We start from the raw sequence: 14,019 nt of genomic DNA on the forward strand, positions 1-14,019 counted from the left end.
TTGGTCCCACTCATATTCAAACCATGACTTGCCACACCTCTCTGCCAAAAGCTTTTGCCCATTTCATGATGCAAAGTGTATTTAGTCCATCTCCAAATGTTCTGTCTCAGTAGCTCCAGTATTGCTCAAAAGTTCACGTCCAAAACAAAGTAATAGCTGTGAGCCATGTGGGCAACTTCCATACTTCCAAGATACAATGTCACCAAGTAAATATTCCCATTCCAAAGGAAAGAATAAAAGACAAGAAGGAGGGATCAGACTAAAGCAGGACTGACATCCACCAAGGCAAACAGGAAATCCTGTAGTTACTGTGATGTGTTGTGACTCAAGAAATCTTTAGCAAGTTTGCCATTATGGCCATACTGTTGGCAGGACACATGACCTCTCTCTTGGGCTGGCTCCTCTCTTTTCTAGTGTTTTTCTGGGCAGACATTTCACATTCCTTGCATCTCTAACTTCCTGAGGTCTTCATTGTCTACCTTGGAAAAATTCTTGCTCTAACACATAGTTCCACGTTAGCTTTGTGGTTATTAATTGGAGATAACAGCCTTTTCTGCCTGGGCTGACTTTGAATTGTGATCCTCAGATCTCAGTCCCCAAAGAACTTATTAAAATGCCCAAAAAGCACACGAAAAAAAAATGCCCAAAGTAATTAGTCATCAGAGAAATGGAAAGAAAAGCCACAATGAGATACTACCTTATACCTAGTACAATTCCTGTGTTTCTACTTGAAAACAGATAAATGTTGGTGAAATGTGGAAAAATTAAAACTCATGACCTGCTAATGTGATTGTGAATGCTCTGCTGTTTTGTGAAACAAATCTCAAAGTTCTTTAAATGATTAAATATAGAGTTGCTTGTCTGTCATCAATCCCATTCCTAATTCTCCCAAAGAACTAGAAATATGTCTATACACAAAAAAATCTGTATATGAAAGTTCATAGCAGCCTTAACCAGAATAACCTAAAACTTAAAACAATACAAATTTCATCAAATGAAAAACAGAGAAACAAAATTTGGCATATTTATACACTGTAATATCATTCAGCCACAAAAGGAAAGGAAATGAATTAGTGGCATATGCTACTACACGGATATATCTTGAAAACATCGTGATAGATTTTTTAAAAAACAGAAGGAAAAATCTGCATATTATCTCATCCTATCTTTATGAAATTTCCTGAGAAATGAGGAAAGACTGCTTAATAGTTTCTTTTGGAGGTGATGAATATGCTCTGGAGTTAGAGGTTATAATTACACAACAATAATTGTACTAGAATCCATAGAATTGAATAGTTTGAAATGGTTGAGAGAGCATCATGACCACTCATTGTAGGAACCCAAGATTACTCCAGGAAATAGATTAGAGCACTGATTTGTTGACTCTAGTCTTATCCTAAAATGCAAGAGTGTTTTTCTGATGAGTGCCAATATGGTTCTCTCTAAGCTCATAAAGTTTTTAAAACATAGTGTTTTACATCCTGGGGTTCATTTTATTATTCAGTCATGAAAGGCTCTTCAACTGTATGACCAATTCATTGTCTCTGACCTAAGAGTAAGTATAATTATATTCTACAATATTGTTATGCCATTTAGTTCTGCTAAAGTCATGAAGAAACCCACTGAGTAGATTTATCTTTCTTCTAAGAAAGTTGATTGGTGAAAACAATCAAATTGAGTAGAATTCCACAATTTCTATTTTCAATAGAAAACCATCTACCAGAGCAGAATATATTTCTAGCAAGGAAAGTGATTTATATTAATTATATTAATTGTATAAAATAATGGATTCCTTATGATATTTTATGTGAATAAAAAATACTCCCTTCACATCAATAACCATCCCACATTTGCTTTCATGTCCTTTTACTTCCCCAACTCAGAAAACTTATGACACTTTTTAGACTGTATTTCACTTAACAAGATGATCTCTAGTTCCACCCATTTTTTTCTGAAAACGGTAAAATGTCATTCTTTATGGCTGAGTAAAACTCCATTGCATGTCTCCTTTTCTTTATCAATTCGTCTAGTTATGAGGTCCTAGGCTAATCCAAAAACTTAGCTGCTATGAATAGTACTACAATAAACAGGGGTGCACAAGTATCTCTATAGAAAGCTGACTGATTCTTCCTGCTGTATGCCCAGACATTGTTTAGTTGGGTCATATGGTAGTCCTATTCATAAGTTTTAAGGACCATCCATAATGATTTCTATAGTGGCTAGACCAATTTACACTCCCATCAGTAATATAGAGATTCCTTTTTCCTTTGCATCCTCACCAACATTTTTTTCCTGATGATCACCATTCTGATATGAAATGAAATCTCAATGCAATTGTATTCATATTTTCCTGAGGGCCATGTTGAACAATTATTTCATTTAGTTATTGGCCATTTGTTTTACTTCCTTTGAAAAGTATCTGTTCAACTCATTTTCCCACTGTTGATTGGATTGTTTACTCTCTTAGTACCTTTTTTTAGTTCTTTATTCTGAATACTAATTCCAAATCAGCTGAATGATTGGCAAATATGTTCTTCCATTATTTTCTCCCATTCTGTGGATGCCTCTTTACTCTGTGGATTAGTTCTTTTACTGAGTTTTTTCCATTTTTATTCTATTTTTGTTGTCTTTAAGTATTTGAGATTACCATTTAAGTAAAGGGGTTACCATTCAATATGCCATTTATGAATACAATGTATCTTGATCAATATCACCTTTTTCATCATTTTTCCCTCACTTCTCCCAACCTTACCAATCTCCTCGATTTTCCTAGTTTTGTAGAACAAGCATGAAAGGATATATTCCCCTAGTCTTATTATTATATATCCCCTACTGAGATGTTTTGTTTTGTTTTGTTTGGGAATTTCTTCTTTTCAGTGCTGATACTCAAACCCAGGGTGTTTGCATGATAGGCAAGTACTCTACTACTACCTCACCAACCCTTTTATCACCTTTTTCCACCTTAACCCTAAACATATGTTATTTAGTAAAGTCAAGAGAGAAGGAGTCCTAGATGGAGATGATTGACATGATAAAGTATTAGAGAGGATTCTTTTTTTTTTTTGTAGGTCGTGGGGCTTGAACTCTGGGCCTGGGCGCTGTCTCTCAGCTCTTCAGCTCAAGGCGAGCGCTCTACCACTTGAGCTACAGTGCCACTTCCGGTTTTCTGGTGGTTTATTGGAGATAGGAGTCTCACGGTCTCTCCTGCCCGGGCTAGCTTTGAACCGCGATCCTCAGATCTCAACCTCCTGAGTAGCTAGGATTACAGGCGTGAGCCACCAGCGCCCGGCTAGAGAGGATTCTTATAATGTGGAGCTCTAAAATTATTCATTATTTTGTTGCAATATGAGATCATTAGCAAGAGCAATATCTGTGTGATGCCAAGACAAAAGTAAAGTGAGGTGAGAAAAAAAATATTCAGGACATGAATAAGAGGAAGTAAAACAGGTTACTACTCATGAAGCTTGTGAAGCAAGAAAAATGTGAATGAAACCTCTAAAAGAGACAGGTAGTAAAAGATAATGTGACATAGGTAAACTTCAGAACCTTCCTATAATGAGCCATCAGATGGGGGTGAATGCATATCTTAGGGACCTGGCGTGAAAAAGCTGTCTATTTGGTCGGTTGTGCCTGCGACCAGAGCTAAATGGGTATACTCTCAGAAAAGTATGTGGCTAACCTCAAAGAACACCTGGGTCTTAATTCTCACAGCAATGTGTAAAACCCAAGCCCTTGAGGATACTTAGGAAAGACTAAAGAAGGCCCAAAAGGCAGAACACCAGAACCAGGCATCTTAGCGATATAATTTGTACTAAGCCATCAAACTTCAGGAGTGACAAGCCAAGATAGGGTTCTATGTCATTGCACAGAGAAGGACATTGCCTGCCACAGAGCCCCTTCATTGCCCCTACTAAAGCAGTAAGTACTCCAGTCCAATGGCCTGCATGCTAAGAGATGAATCTATATCCTGATCTCTGAGTTTGATTATATATCTTACCTTTCTCTTCTATAGTTGACTTTTCTTTGCAGGAAGCAAAATCTGTAATCAGGAAATATGAGAGAAATGAAGCTGATCTCTAAGGTAGTCAAAAAATAAGTGATAACCCAACAGAACTAGATTAATAAACTCTAACCCCAGCTTTCCTAGAACTAAAACTAACTTTGAGTGAAAGATTCATCATTAAGTCAGTCTGATAAAAGATATTTGACCTTGAAGCCAACCAGAAAGTCAATATGCATGCCATTGCATTATTAACCTTGGCCACATACTCCCAAACATTCCATAAAGACATGAAAGGAAAATGAAGGAATGGTGATATTTATTTTAAAATATATTTCTTATATAAGCAACTTTCTGGTCTAACTAGGAGTTCAAGCTCCTAGTTCAAGCTCCAGAGCTGGTGCCCCCCCCCCCAAAAAAAAGGTATAAAGAAGATTAGATGTCAAAAGGACAAGAAACAGTCATGAAATGACTTTAACCAAAATATCGAAATACATGCAAAAATGCCTGTTTCATTTCCAAATGATTCATATAGAAATTTCCAAGTAGTTAGAAGTTTGCTAATAATCTTTTCCCCTTACATCTTTTACAATGAAAATAATTATTAATAATACAGATTTTTAATTTGCATTGATTAATTTTTTGCAACATGAAAATTTGTAAATATAAATTACAATGCATTTAAAGTAAACATTCATATGCCTACCATCTACATTGCACTGCTAACTTTTTGTATTATTTTGTTTTATGTTATGTTTGACATGTAATAATTTTACATGTTTATGGTGTTACACTGTGTGTTTCAATACCAGTATATATTACATATTGTTCAAAGCAGGGTAATCAGCATATCTGTCACCTCAAATATCGGTCATATCTCTGCAATAAGGACATTCAAAAATACTCTCTTCCCACTATTTATAAATATACAATACTAAATTACCCTACTGTGCAATAGCACAACAGAAATTACTCTTAGTATTCAATTGCAACTCTGTACTCATTGATGAGCTACTGTGTGTCACTCAGCCCAGGCTCTACCCTGGCAGCCTCTGGAAACCACAGTTCTACTCTCTCCTTCTATGAGATTAACATTTTTAGATCCCGCAAGTGAGTGAGATCATTTGATGAAATGAGTGATACTGTCTGTGTCTGGCATATTTCAATTAACATAATGTTCTCTGAGTTCATTTGGCATTACTATCATAATCAGTGGAGAAAACAAATGATTGTGCTAACAGGTACTGACATATTGACTATAATTGGATAAAGGAAAGCTGGCATTAAATGTAAAAGATTTAAGTTTTTGCTGCTTAGTCAGTTATTAGTGCTTTTAGTATATATTTCTTATCTAGGCAAGTCATTCCACTTTGTTTCTTTACATGAAAAAAATATCTGAATGGAGGTGCGGATTAAAGGAGGTATGAATACAAGAATCCATATGCCAGCCCAGTGCAGATGGCTCACACATGTAATCCTAAACTACTCAGGAGGCTGAGATTTGAGGATTGCAGTAGAAAGCCAGCCAGGGCAGGAAAGTCAGTGACACTCTTATCTCCCATTAAATCACAGAAAAAGCTGGAAGTGGCGCTGTGGCTCAAGTGGTAGAGCACTAGCCTTGAGCTGAAGAGCTGAGGGACAGCACCCAGGCCCAGAGTTCAGGCCCCACAACCGGACCCAAAAGAGAGAGAGAGAGAGAGAAGGAAGGAAGGAAGGAAAGAATCCATATGCCAACCACAAAACACTATCTGGAACAAAAACATTGGCAGGATTTTCATTATGGCTATGTATTTTCTTTCTAAAGATCTAATTTTACCATCTATAAGAGTGTTGTTTCTAGCTTACATGCCTCCTTGTTTGTGTCGATGTTCTCTATATTTAAAAAAAATTCACTCAGAATTTCAGGAAAATAAAGATAAATACTCCTTCGGGTTTTATTCTATTCAAATCTTTATCTTAGAATTTATTTTGGTTGTTCTGTTTTATATCTGAACTTTTCTGGTAGTATCAAGATCAAGAATGTATTATGACAATAGGAGATATACCATACAGGAAAGAACATACAAAAGAAACAAAAAAAATCACATAGTACATTAAAAACAACCACCACAAAGAAAAACCTCTTGTGTCCATATCTTGGGGTTCATTTTGCTTAGCACCATCTTATATGGTCACATGTACTTAGCCCCTCTATTGTCACTGTATTTTACCATCTTTTATATATTTCTCTAATTTTCGGGAGGGTAAGGGGAATAACAAAATGCTGAAACAAGGACACAGGATGACCCATTGCAACAATGAGACTCACAAGACACTATGTTGGAAATGAACTTTATAACTTTGTGGGGGGGGGGGGGGAGGCAGTGGGAGACATGGGGGAGGGAAGGGATAGTAGGAGAAAAACAAAGGAGGGGGTAACAATGCTGGACAGAAATGTACTCACCTTACAAATGTACCTGTAGCCCCTCTGTATAGTATCTTTGCAATAAAATTAAAGTAGCATTTTTTTTAAAAAAGAATGCATTATGATGGGGAAAAAAGACCAAGTTCTTGTAGGACTTCCTCTACCTCTCCTCAGCAGAGCTAGCCATAGATTTATTCTGTTTCTGCTTAGTTCGCAGGAAGATGCTGAGCACAACCCACCCCATGACATGGATATCTCCCCAGCAGCTCTGAATCTCAACTGTCTGCCTCATCCTCATGAGCTTCCCAGGCATGCATGAGCGGCAGCAATCTCCTTACCTATGGCTCTGCTCTGTCTCTCACCTCTTGTTGCTAGTGTTCTTTTATTAACGTGGACATTTTATTGTTATTATAAAAGTGATGTACAGAGGGGTCACAGTTTCACAAGTCAGGTGATGTCTTTTTAGACAATGCCACCCCTTCCCTCACTCTATTTTTCCCTCCTGTCCCCACCCACAAGTTGTGTAGTCCACGTTCAATACAGTGTCCAGTGAGTACCACTGCTGCATTTGTCCACCCTTTGTCCCTCCATTTTTGCTAATGTCCTTATGTTAATTACCACCCTCCATAAGCCTAGCTTGTACCAGCACATGTATAGGTAACTTAATGTCCTGGTTATGGTGGACATTGGCCCGGCAACCACAAGCATGTCCCAGATCCTGGCCATCCAATGGCTTGATGCAAAGGCCATCCGCTTCCCTGAGTGTTTGGCTCAGATCTATGCCATCCACTCTTTCATGTGCATGGAGTCGGGCATCTTCCTGTGCACAGTAGTGGATAGATACACAGTCATTTTTAACTCTCTTCAGTACCCTTCCATAGTCACTGAAGATTTCATCATCAAAGCCACCCTGTCTATGGTGCTCAGATGGCCTGCTGACCATCCTAATTACCTGTCCTGGCTACCCAAAAGCAATACTGCTCCAACAAGGAAACTGACCACAGCTTGGGCTCTAACTTTGGGGTCATTAGACAGGACTGTAATGATATTACTCTTAACAGGTTTTACCAGTTAGGCATGGTCTGCCTTGTGCTTGGGAGGGACGTGATTCTGGTCTTTGTTTTCTATGCTTTGATTATTCACTCAGTGCTAAGGCTGAACGCTGATGAAGCAACTCTAAGGGCTTGAGTACCTGCAGCTCCCACCTCATCCTCATTCTCTTCTGCTACAGAGATGTTTTTGAGACATCTGTCACCCACCCTAGCAGGAGAAAAGGTTTCCCTTATTCCTGTTCTCCTCCACATGCTACATGTTGCCAAACAGCCATTACTTAACCCCCAGTGTGTGCTCGTAGGACACAGGAGCTCATTCCAGAGTGTGCTTAGTTGGGCGAGTATGTGAATAGAAGTGAGCTGATTTGAAATGACAAAGCATTAAGGGCAGCACTGCAGGGGAAAAAAAAAACACTCAAGTTGGAGAGCCCAATAGTCCTTGGTTTAAAATTCCATTTTCTTGATTCCTATGGTTTAAAATTCCATTTTCTGGATTCCTAGGGACATCAATTCAAACTAATCTTTTGTATAGCTGAGAGCATGTATAAGGCACTACCCTAAAGCATTTCACAAATATTAACTCTCAATTCTTCTAACAACCCTATGAAGCAATTATAGCTATTTATACATCATACCGATGTGGCAACAAAATTGAGAAACTTTCCCAGAGCTGATCAGGAAGTTAGAGTGAGTTCTGACACCATGCAATGCATCTCCAGACTTCTGTGTTTAACCCTTTCTCTATTCAACCTCAAAAAGTCAAATTAAGATGAGAAAACCAGGAGAAATTGTATATCACTTCCTATTTTAATAAGATTCCATTTAAAAATCGGTGGCAATGTTTCCTGACTAATGATAAATACAGTAAATTTGAAACCCTCTATAAAGAATCACTTCAGAAGGCCTTTTTAAAGAGAAAAGCAGAAATTATTTTGCCAAGTCATAAACTCTCTACCAACTTTTGAATTAGTTTGCTTTAAAATCCTAAAAGGAATATACCAAAACTGAAAGAACTAAATTAACACTACTTAAACTTCTCTAATGAATTTTTAAAAAATACAATGAGGTCTTATAGTTCACTGGCAGCATTAAGTACACCAAAGCACTCTAAAGGAAAATTTTCCTCTAGGAGAAATGACATCTTCAGAGGGAGTGTTGGTAAAATTGCATTTCTTTCAGTGTCACAGGATGGCTCTAAGGAATGGAATATTAGCTAAGAGTAATGTGGATAAGGTTGGAAAACATCCTGACCCAATCACACAGAATTATGCTAGACTCTGGTAAAAGAAGCTCAAGTATGAGAACTTTAGGGCATGAAAAGTTGACAGGTGAGGTATCTTCCCTTTGACAGTCAGCCAGATGGCACAGACACTATTCTATCTATGAATAAAGCAGAATTGAACCATATATTTTTGTCTCTGTTTTTGACAGTGATCTTACCTTTCAAGAACAGAAACATGACAAAAAAAAAAAACCACTAGCACATGAATGGATCAATAAAATGACCTTTCTTTTTTTGGTTTGGTTTAACTCCTGAAATCTTCTGACATTGCAGATAGAAAAATGTTTCCCCTCCCTCCCCACAAAAAAGAAAAAGATACCTGGAATTTCTTCTAATTTTTTTTTTAAGCTCAGAGACTAGATTTCCACCTCTGGTGATGCCTGACAGGGTAATCCGGGCATTACCAGATCACAAAGGATCATGATGGACATTATAAAGCGGTGATGAAAATATTTTTAAAAAACTAACCAATTAGTCAAAGTTTTGTAGCTAAGACCAGATGGGAAAGAAAGCCTGGGGAGACATCCTTTCAAAGCCAACATGGAACCAGAGTTTAGAAGTTGTCCCACTCTTAAAGCAAATTGCAGGAGCCTCCAATGTTGGACCTTGGCCGTGACAGTCTCTGGAGCTGGGATAAAGTGTGGAGCCTCCTTGAGGCCACCTCCAAACATGTTACTCTCATGCTGGCATGAGAGATTTGTTAAAGTTTTCCTTGAAATTGTCCTCCCTCCCAGTTTCTCTCTCCAGTAGCTTCTGATACCAGTGACCCACCCAGAGCTGTGTTCATCTGTCACCACATTTTGGGTAACAGTTTGCTCGGTGACATCGATTTTCTGATGAATCCAATTTTCTTTTTTTCTCAGCTATTTCTAGTTGTAAAAATACAGGTCATGTTAACTGTTCCCTGGCTGCCTTTGTGCTTCTCATCCTCCTGCCTTTTCCTTATAATATCTGGGATTACAGGTGTAATCTGGCTCAAATACCAGATGAGGGTGTGTGTGTGTGTGTGTGTGTGTGTGTGTGTGAGAGAGAGAGAGAGAGAGAGAGAGAGAGAGAGAGTTCTGTGGCTTGAACTCAGAGCCTGGGCACTATCATTGAGCTTTTGTGCTCAAGGCTAGCACTCTACCACTTGACCCACAGTTCCACTTCCAAGTTTTGGGTGATTAATTGAGAGTAAGATTTTCCTGCCTGGGCTGGTTTCAAATGGAAATCCTCAAATCGCAGCCTTGTGAGTAGCTAGGATTACAGGTATGAGCCAACAGCACCAGGCCAAATACAAGATCTTTATATATGACCCATAAATTCTCTGATCCTATGGATTATGTTTTTACTTTCTTATGGAATCATTTGAAGCATAAATGTTTTAAGTTTTGATTAAGTCCACTTTATATTCTTCTTTTGCTTGTCTTTTTGGTGAAATATCTAGGAACATTTTGATCAAGCCAAGTTCAAAACAGACGTATTCCTATTTCTTCTAAGTGCTTTAGAGATTCAGCCCTTTCATTTAGGTCATAGTATGATCCATTTTAAGTTAATGTGTATGTGTGATGCAAGGAATGAGTCCAACTGCAATATTTTGCATATGGTTATCAAATTGTTCTAAACATTTATTTAATATATATTTTATTGTAAAGATACTGTACAAAGGGGTTACGGTTACATGAGTAAGGTAATGAGTACATTTCCTATCCAGCATTGTTACCTCCTCCTTTGTTTTTCCCCTACCATCCCTTCCCTCCTCACCTCCCCAACTCCTACCTGCCCCCATCCCCGCCCCAAAGTTGTAAAGTTCATTTTCAACACAGTGTCTTGTACATCTCATTGTTACAATGGGCCAACCTGTATCCTTGTTTCAGCCTTTGGTTATTTCCCTTACCCTCCCCAAATTAGAAAAATGTACATGCAGGGTGCCAGAATCAAATATAGTGACAACAGGGTTTATACCATAGGGGGAAAAAACATAAAAAAGAAACAAAAAAATCACATACTACATTAAAAATGACAGCAACAAAGAAAAAACCTCTTGTGTCCCTATATTGGGGTTCATTTCACTTAGCATCATCTTATATGGTCATATGTACATAGCTTTTCGCCTTTTCTGATTGTCTGGTAAGATTTTCCTAGCCATATGCTAATTATTGCAAATAAGGGAAACTATGGGACCTATGTTTCTTTGGGTCTGAGTTGCTTCACTTAATATAATTTTTTCCAAGTCTTTCCATTTCCTAACACATGGGATGGTGTCATTCTTTCTACTGAATTCCATTGTGTGTGTATATATATATATATATATATATATATATATATATATATATATATATACACACCATCTTTTCTTGATGCTTTCATCTACTGAGGGGCATCTGGGTTGGTTCCATATCTTAGCTATGGTGAATAATGCTACAATAAACATAGTTGTGCTGGTAGCTTTAGTATGGTCTTGTTTATGATCATTTGGGTAATGCCCAGAAGTGGGATTGCTGGGTTATAGGGGAGCTCTATGTGTATAGTCTTTTGAAAACCTCCATACTACTTTCTAGAGTGGTTGAACAAGCATACACTCCCACCAACAATGCAGTAGGGTTCCCTTTTGGCCCCATTCCCTCCAGCATCTGTTGTTATTAGATTTTTTGTAGCCATTCTAACTGGGGTGAGGTAGTATCTCAATCTTATTTTGATTTGCATTTCTTTATGGCTAGAGATGTGGAGCATTTCTTCATGTGTCTATTGACCATTCTTATTTCCTATTCAGAGAACTTTCTCTTTAAGTCTTTAACCCACTTATTAATCAGGTGGTTGTTTCTTTGAAGATTTGTTGTTGAAGGATTTAATTTTTTGAGTTCTAAGTATATTTTAGATATGAGACCCTTGTCTGTTGTATGGCTAGTGAAGATGTTCTCCCAATCCATGGGCTTTCTATTGATCTTGCTAGCTATGTCCTTTGCCATGCAGAAACTCTGCAATTTTATGCAATCCCATTTGTCCAACCTTTCTTTGATTTCTTGTGTTTCTGTGTCTCTATTAAGAAAATTTCGGCCTGTGCCAAGGAGACCTAGGGTTTCTTCTATTCCATCCTGTAATGTTTTCAGGGTGTCTGCTTTGACTCCGAGGTCTTTGATCCATTTGGAGTAGATTCTGGTGCTGGGTGATATATAAGGATCTAGCTTTAGTTTTCTACATGTATTTAACCAATTTTGCCAGCACCATTTACTGAAGAGACTGTCTTCCTTCCATTCTATTTTTTTTAGCTCCCTTATTGAAGATTAAGTGGCGATAGGTCTGTGGGTTCATTCCTGGGTTTTCAGTTCTATATCTTTGGTCCTCAGATCTCTGCTTGTGCCAGTACCAAGCTATTTTGATTACAATGGCTTTGTAGTAGAATTTGAAATTTGGTATTGATATTCCTCCAACACTGTTCTTTCTGCTAAGGGTTGTGTTTGCTATTTGGGGTCTTTTATTGTTCCATATGAATTTTTGGGTTGCTTCTTCTATTTCATTGAAGAATGAGGTTGGGATATTAATAGGTATCACACTGACTTTGTAGATAGGCTTTGGCAGTACTGCCATTTTCACAATGTTAATCCTCCGAATCCAGGAGCGTGGGAGGTTTTTCTACTTCCTTGGTTCTGCTTTAATTTCCTTTTTCAAGTTTTTAAAGTTTTCATCGTAGAGGCCCTTCACTTCTTTAGTTAAATTAACTCTTAGGTATTTTCTTTTTTGTGGGGCTATTACAGAAAGAGTTGCTTTCCTGATTTCAGCTTTCTTCTTCTCATTGTTGGCATACAGAAAAGCCTTGGTTTTTGAGGGTTAATTTTATACCCTGCTACTTTGCCAAGGTCTTAAATCAGCTCGAGTACCTAAGGAGTGGAGTCCATGGGGTTCTTTAAATAGAGGATCATGTCATCTGCAAAGAGAGAGAGAGTTTTACTTCAGCTTTCCTTATTTGGCTCCCTTTATGTTTGCATCTTGTCTTATTGGTGTAGTGAGGCATTGTAATAATAAATTGAAGAGAAGTGGAGAGAGTGGACAGCCTTGTCTTGTTCCTGTGTTTAGAGGAAATGACTTTAGCTTTTCGCCATTAAGTATAATGCTGGTTGTAGGTTTGTCATACACAGCCTTTATTATATTGAGGATTCCTAGTTTTTCAGAGCTTTCATCATAAAGTAGTGTTGGATGCTTTTTCTGCATCTATTGAGATAATCATGTGGTTCTTATCCTTGCACTGTTGATGTGATGAATTATATTAATTGATTTCATATATTGAACCGGCTTTGCATCCCTGAAATGAATCCTGTTTGATCATAATGTATGATTTTTTTTGATGAGCTGTCAATTGGCCAAAATTTTGTTGAGAAGTTTTGCATTGATGTTCATCAAAGAAATGGGTCTGTAGTTCTCCTCTTTGATGAGTCCCTGCCTGGTTTGGGGATGAGGGTTATGCTGGCTTCATAGAAAGAGTTTGGTAGTGAACTTTGACTTTCAATCCATTGAAGAGTTGGAGGAGTATTGGTGGGAGTTCTCCTTTGAAGGCCTTGTAGAATTCAGCTGTAAATCCATCTGGTACTGGGCTTTTCTTGGGTGGGAGGTATCTTATTGCTCTTTCTATTTTGATGTTTGATATGGGTCTGTTAAGTTGGTTTAACTCACCTTGGTTTAGTTTGGGCAAGTCAATATTTGCTAGAAATTTGTCCATTTCTTCCAGATTCTCAAACTTATTAGCATAAAGGTTTGAGAAGTATTCCCTTATAATGTTCTGAATCTTGGATGTTTCTGTGATGATGTTTCATTATCATCTCTGAGTTTGTTTATTTGGTGTGTTCTCTTCTTTTTCTGATAAGATTTGCTAAGGGTGGGGCGGGGGAGGATGGGAATGGATGGGAAGGGGAAACAAAGGAGGAGGCTTGATAAGAAATGTACTCATTATCTAGCCCATGTAATTGTAACCCCTTTGTACAGTATTTTCACAATAAAAAATTAAAATTAAAAAAAAGATTTGCTAAGGGTCTGTCAATTTTGTTAATTTTTTCGAAGAACCAACTCTTTGTTTTGTTGATTCTTTCTATGGTTTTTTTTTTTTACTCTAATTCATTTAAATCTGATTTAATTTTAATTATTTGTTTCTATCTACTGGATTGGGGTTTAGCTAGTTGCTCTTTTTCATGGAGCTTCAGGTGCCTCATTAAATTGTTGGTTTCAAATCTCTCCAATTTGTTAATGTAGGAACTCAGAGCTATAAACTTGCCTCTGAGTACTGCCTTTGCTGTGTCCCAGAGGAGCTAGT

General features: G+C 37.7%; 1 pseudogene; it reads left to right on the forward strand.

Moving 5' to 3' along the window:
• The first annotated feature begins 6,996 nt into the window (after positions 1–6,996).
• LOC122114149 lies at positions 6,997–7,805 on the forward strand (annotated as a pseudogene).
• Positions 7,806–14,019: the final 6,214 nt, after the last annotated feature.

This window comes from Dipodomys spectabilis, unplaced genomic scaffold (genome assembly GCF_019054845.1).
Source record: "Dipodomys spectabilis isolate Male_0828 unplaced genomic scaffold, ASM1905484v1 ptg000003l, whole genome shotgun sequence".
NCBI lineage: Eukaryota > Metazoa > Chordata > Mammalia > Rodentia > Heteromyidae > Dipodomys > Dipodomys spectabilis.